Genomic DNA, 7,243 nt, shown 5'->3' on the forward strand with positions numbered 1-7,243 from the left:
AAAATATCTCCTTTGTTTCATCTGTAAAATGGGGATATTACTAGTACCTACCTTCTAAAGTTGTAAGGTTTAAATAAGTTAATATGTATAGAGCACTTAGAATAATGCCTGGCACATAGCTATGATGATAATGATAGAAACCTTTCTGTTATTTGGCAATAAAAAGAAATGAGGGAATTCCCTGGCGGTCTAGTGGTTAGGATTTGGCACTTTCACTGCCACGGACTGGGTTCAGTCCCTGGTTGGGGAACTGAGATCCTATAAGCTGTGTGGCACAGCCAAAAAAGAAAAATAAGCTATCAAGCCACAAAAAGACATGAGGAACCTTAGATGCACGTTACTAAATGAAAGAAGCCAACCTAAGAAGATAACATACTGTATGATTCCAACTATGTGACATTCTGGGAAAGGCAAAACTATGGAGACAGTAAAAAGATCAGTGGTTGCCAGGGTGGCAGAGGAAGTAGGGGAGGGATCAACAGGTGAAGCACAGGAGATGTTTAGGGCAGTGAAACTACTATGTATGATACTGTAATGGTAGATACATATCATGCGTTTATCAACCATAGAATGTAAAGCTCAAAAGTGAACCCTCATGTAAACTAGGGGCTTTAGTTAATAATAATGTGTCGGTGTTCATCAATTGAAACAAAGGTACCACACTAATTAAAGAGGTTAATAATTGGGGAAACTGTGCAGTGGGGAGGAGGAGTATTTGGGTACTCTTTGTACATACAAATGCCCTAGAAAATTTAAACCTTTTTTTTTTAAGGACTGTAGTAATGCAGTCTGTGGTAGACTGTTAAGTGAAAGGTCTTTTCCCTTTCAGTTAAAAAATGTTGCTCATAGTTAACTGCTATTGCCTAAAAATATAAAGACTTAGGAAAGGGCTTCCCTGGCGGCACAGTGTTTAAGAATCCGAAGTCCGTGTACTGCAACAAAGAGTAGCCCCGTCTCACCGCAACTAGAAAAAGCCCACGCGCAGCAACGAAGACCCAATGAAGCCAAAAAAAAAAAATTATAAATAAATAAATTATTTTAAAAAAAAAAAGACTTAGGAAAATCAGAAGGTGATAAACACCCCCCGCAAAGTGTGCTTGGAAAAATGTTGGCAGGTGATGAAATTTGTCTAGGACAATACCTGAGTTTATGTTACCCATCAAAACCAGTTTATTATCCACTACTTCACACTTATCAAAGAAGCTATGTAATTTATATCCATGGTTTAAACAATAATAAAATGAACATCTACATACCAAATCCAGCCCAAGAAAGGAACATCACCAATACTCTGGGAGCCCTGCATAAGCCATTACCCTCACTTCTGCCAAAGGTAACTACGGTTCTAAATTTTATATGAATTGTTCTTGCTTGTCTTTATAGTTTTGCCATTTAGAAGTTATGCATTTAAAGAAGAAGTGAAGATCATTTAGTTTTGCCTGATTTTAAATTTTATATTAATAAAATACAGAATATATTTGTCTGACTTGTTTTCACTCGATATTATGGTTTAAAAAATTTTTAAACATCTAACACCAAGCAGATACAAAAGAATGTTGACCACCCACGTTCCTACCACACAGTTTGAGAAAAAGAACACTCTTACTGCTATATAAGACCAGATATGATGCTCCAATCCGGATGTCCCCTTCCCTCCCATCTCAGAGGAAACCTGAATTTTGCATTTATCATTTCTTCTTTCTTCTGTTATCGAATGTTTGAATCATTGAAATATTTTAAGTCTCTGAGCTGAAACAAAAATGAAATCATATTTGCATTGTTATTTGTTTTTAAAGGAATGTCTTTGACATGTCACCATTGAGTATGATGCTCCCTATTGGTTTTCTTTTAATAAATTTATTTATTTATTTTTGGCTGTGTTGGGTCTTCGTTGCTGCGCGTGGCCTTTCTCTAGTTGCGGGGAGCAAGGCCTACTCTTCGTTGCAGTGCGCAGGCTTCTCATTGTAGTGGCTTCTCTTGTTGCAGAGCATGGGCTCTAGGTGCGCAGGCTTCAGTAGTTGTGGCTCGAGGGCTTAGTTGCTCCTCGGCATGTGGGATCTTCCCAAACCAGGGCTCAAACCCGTGTTCCCTGCATTGGCAGGTGGATTTTTAACCACTGTGTCACCAGGGAAGCCCCACTATTGTTTTTTATATATCCCTTTTATTAGATCAAGAAAATTTCCTTCTAGACCTACTTTGCTAAAAGCCCTTCCTCCCTTCCTTCTTTCCTTCCTTCCTTCTTTCCGCAAATACTTAATAAGCCAGATATTGTCATGAGTGCCGTAATTTCCGCAATAAACAGCCTAAAATTCTTGCCCTCAGGGAATTTACACAAACAAAGCAAGTAAATTATATACTAGGGAAATATATATCATAGGGACAGAAAATAGATTAGAGCTTACCAGGGGTTGGGAGTAGCAAGCTATGGGGAGCTATTGCTTAATGGGTTACAGTTTCTGTTGGAAGAGATGGAAGAGTTTTGGAAATAATTGGGATGGTTGCACAGCATTGTGACTGTATTTAGTGCCACTGAATTGTACACTTAAAAACAGTTAAAATGGTAAAATTTGTTATCTATATTTTACCACAATTTTTTAAAGTAAGAAAGAAAAAACAGACACAAAAAATTACGTCAGATTGTTAAGAGCTATAGGGAAAAGCAAAGCAAGGGGAGTTGGAGAGTATAGTGGATTGCAGGTTTAATAGGGTCAGTGAGAAGGTGACATTGGAGTTTAAAATGGTTGCTGAAATTTGTTGAATTCTTCCTGTTATCTATGAGGTTGTGATATGATTTTTTCATTCAATTTGCTAATATGGTAAAATACAACTATAGTAATGACTTTTTTATAATGTAGAACCAACCTTTCATTCCTAGATAAATTCAACTTGGTCAGCATATATATTATAATGTATGTTTTATACACTGAAATTCAGAATGATGTATTTCTTTTGTTGTTTAGGATCTTTACATTTATGTTCAGCTGTGAGACTGGTTTTTTTCTTTTATAAAAGAGCTTATGGTTGTAAATATCTATCCTTGAATGTTTGATGGTGTTTACCTATAAAACTGTTGGGGCTTGGTATTTTCTTTGGGAAAAAATTTTAAATTACTGATTCAATTTGTTTCATGGTAACAGGAACATTCAGATTTTCTAGTCTTTACTTCAGTTTGGGGTCATTTACATTGCTGTAGAATTTGCACACTTCATCTAAATTTCACCTTTTTAATCTCTTGCATCTGTATTCAAGTGCCTTCATTTCATCTAATATAGTTTATTTGTGCTTCTATTGTTTTTTAATCAGTCTTGCCCAGAAGTTTATCAATTTTATTAATCTATTTACAAGACCATTTTTTGGCTCTTTTGATTCTTTCTATTACCTTTCTTTTCTTTAGCATTAATTTCTGCTCTTATATTTAATGTTTTCTTCAGCTCATTTATGACACTTCTTTCTACTTTTAATATTAAGACTCTTATTTGGATGTGACAGAAACCCAACTCAACTAGTATAAGTGGAAAAAAAGAGGAGTTCATAGGCTCATGTAACAGAGAAATCCAGAGTACAGCTGGCTTTAAGTATGTGTGTTCCAGAAAACTCCCGGCTCCATCTGTCTCTTAGGGGAAGATGCTGCAGGGCCACCAAGGTAGAGAGAGACCACCAAGGTACTAACCCAGCAGAAAGACATCATTTCCTGATATCTCTGGCAGGAGAGTCTCAGAGAAGCCTCTGATTGGTCCAGCCCAGGATAGGGATGCATTCCTAAACCAGTCACTGTAGTCAGGAAATCAGATACTAAGTGATCATAAAATGTCTAAAGAGTCACCCATATTTCCCTGCTGTTGTCATACTCCTTACCTTTCAGGGAGTGGGTAATTTAAAAAACGCTTTGCTTTCTGAAGGACACAATGAGTCAAAAGTAATACGTTTCTATAACAAAAATTCACATAAATACAGAGAAAAGCTTTCAAACACTTTATTTCTAATAACATTCAATCAAAATTGTAAATATTGAACCAGCAGTACAAAATAATTTTATAAAAATTTTGGCCATATTTTCCCTATAGCCAATTATATTCAGTTCTGAGGAAATTATCATGATTATTTAAGAATAAAGAGCATGTGTCATCAACAAGCATTTAGAGTGCAAAATTTGTACTAGGTCCTGTAGGGCACTCTTCCTGCTCTCTAAAGAGCTTACAATCTTTTCACTAACATTTGGTCAACAATTAGAAAGCATTAACAATAACTTCAAATAAAATTTTTAGTTTCAGTGTTTTTTCCTAAGATATCAAAAAATTAGTTATCATAAATTGTGGTCAGCTAAGTGCTAATATACTTGGGCATAGTTGCTCTCTCTGTAACACTAATCAATATTTACTAATATAGCAAGGATTTTTGGAACATTCTCTGTAACCTGCTGTCTCCAATAGATTCCAGTGAGGAAAATCCAGAAGTGCTCTATGCTCAGCGATTCAACAGACATAAAGTTCTATTAATAGTTGTGCTTTGGCTAACTTGCTATTGCAACACTAAAAAAATAATAATCCCTCGGATGCATCAACATGATTTTTGACTGATTGTATTATGTGTAATGTTAGATTTCCTCTTTTTAAAGTTTATATTTTCTGAAGTTTCTACCATGAACATGTATTCATTTTTACTAAAGAAAAAATTATTATTTTAATAGTAAAGGAGTTCTTCCTTGCAACTATTACCTAAATAATCACTGTGTCATATACAAGTACTTAGAAGCAGCGTTTTTACAAAAAAAAAAAAAAACCACACTTTTTAACAAAGCTCTGATATCCAGAAAACTTGAAGCAAATCCATACTGATCCAGTAAATAACCACTAGCTGAAATAAACTTTTCATTTGTTTTCACAGTGGACTGCTATGAGTTCACCTTTGGGCCTTGTGTCTTCCTAGTGAGGTGCTGGGGCTGAAACTCCCTCCCAGCCCAAAGCCCCTCTACAACAGTACAGCTGCTGTGGAGGGCCTCTTCTCTTTATCACTGAATATATATATATATATATATATTTTTGTTTGTTTGTTTGTTTGTTTGTTTGTTTTGGTTTTTGGGGGGTTTTTTTGCGGTATGCGGGCCTCTCACTGTTGTGGCCTCTCCCGTTGCAGAGCACAGGCTCCGGACGCGCAGGCTCAGTGGCCATGGCTCATGGGCCCAACCGCTCCGCGGCATGTGGGATCCTCCCGGACCGGGACACGAACCCGTGTCCCCTGCATCGGCAGGCAGACTCCCAACCACTGTGCCACCAGGGAAGCCCTGAATATATATTTTTTAAGTATTTGGAATCAGGGTCACATAAATTGATTCAGTATAATATGCATTACTTTTTTCATAAATTTATATGATAGTATGAATTATGTTTTGCTACAGTTACTTTTATTTTGTTAAGAAAAATTTGAGAACTACTTATATTTTACAAGGAAAAAAAAAATGAGGCAGATTTCAAACCAAAATTATTGTCCCTAACTGGTTTCTCAGAACTCTTTTTCTGGAAACTGGTGAGGCTTGCAGATCTCTGTCCCAGTAGTGGATAGAGTTATATGTTTATTCACATCAGTTGCACATTATTAAACAGAAAGGGTAATTTAGATTAACATAATACAGACTGGCCCCTCTTCGACCTTCAAAAGTTATTAAAGCCTGGCTGATGTCTGGAGACTTCTTTCATTAGGCGCAGAAGTAACGATATGGTTGTTAACTTGCAATATCTCAGCTATTGCCCAGTACATTTGCTGGGTGGTATTTCTGAAGTAAAGCTGAAGGTTTCCAGTTTGACTCCATATGGGTTAACACTGACACGGAATTCCTTAACTTTTGCTGAAAGTAACAAGAACTGAAAAGAGAAATTCCACACCTGTCAACAGTTCTCTGAGGTTACACTGATTCTGCAATTAAAACCTTGAGATTGCAACCAATCTCACTCGTTAACTTTATAAGCTCTGGGGACAAGAGGAGCTGACAAAGTTTTAGATTAAATGATACCTTGTGAGCAAATGCTTTCAACTTTTCAGACACAGCCATGCCTTGCTATTAGAGGATCATTCTCCTTTCACCCAACAGATGCCCTGGGCTACATGAATGGCTTTATGATGTTCACATTGCGGACTTTTGTGAAACAATTCAGAATTGGGTCACCAGATTAGCTTTATAAAAATGAGATGCTTGTAATGTTAGATGCTATAAGAAGCTATTGTATTTACCAAAAGAGCACAGATTATTTGACTATGACCACCCAACACTTTGATTTTCCACTTCAATGTGGAAAAGAAACATTTTCCTTTAAAAGCCATTTTTAACTCAAGGCCAAGTGTGGAATAAAGTATTTGTTAAGAATGATGATGGGGAATTCTCTGGTGGTCCAGTGGTTAGACCTCTGTGCTTTCACTGCTGAGGGCCGGGGTTTGATCCCTAGTCAGGGAACTAAGATCCCATAAGCCATGCCGCATGGCCAAAAAAATTTTTTTTAAAATAATGACCTGGGTGTTTTGACTGCTCAAAGGCTATTAGCTATGCTAGGACTCTTACTGCAAAGTTTAAATGGAAAAAGCAATGAGGTCACATGTTGGCCACACACTCCTATCATGTGGGTCCCCCAGGAGTGACGCAGAAAGCTCAGCTTCTCTGTTCACCGGTGCCAAATCAAATCTTGGAGGCAGAGTTTTGGGTGAAGTAGAAAAGGATAGCTTTATTACTTTGCCAGGCAAAGGGGACACAGCAGGCTCCTGCCTCAACATACTGTGTGTCCTCACTTGGAGGAGATAGTGAGAAGTTTTATAGTAATTGTTCAAAGACGGCATGATCTGCTCATGGCCATTGTTCAGATGGGTTGGTGGTGAGGTAAGAGTCGGCATCATCAACCTTCAGGTCCAACTGGTCTGGGGTCTACATGCTTGTGGTCAGCATACCTTCATTAATCGTTAACTTCTCCCACCTGGAGGGGGTTTCAGTATCTGCAAAATAGCTCAAAGATATTGTTGTGTGCATCCGTTGATGGGGAAACAGAGCCTTGCCCCAAGGCTGCTCTTGACTGTTTGTTTCTCCCTGGTCTCGCATCCTCTCCCTCCCCTGATTAACAACTGCTTGAATCTGACTATTGGAACTCAGGGAAGGTCATGGAGGCTGAATGAAGGCTGTTTCCTGTAATCAAAGAAATGGGGGACACAGAAAGGCTTTGTGCCCAGGAGCCCCACAGGTCCCTGCTTGGTATCAGGAGATGGT

This window comes from Mesoplodon mirus (genome assembly GCF_964341445.2).
Source record: "Mesoplodon mirus genome assembly, chromosome: 16".
Lineage (NCBI taxonomy): Eukaryota > Metazoa > Chordata > Mammalia > Artiodactyla > Ziphiidae > Mesoplodon > Mesoplodon mirus.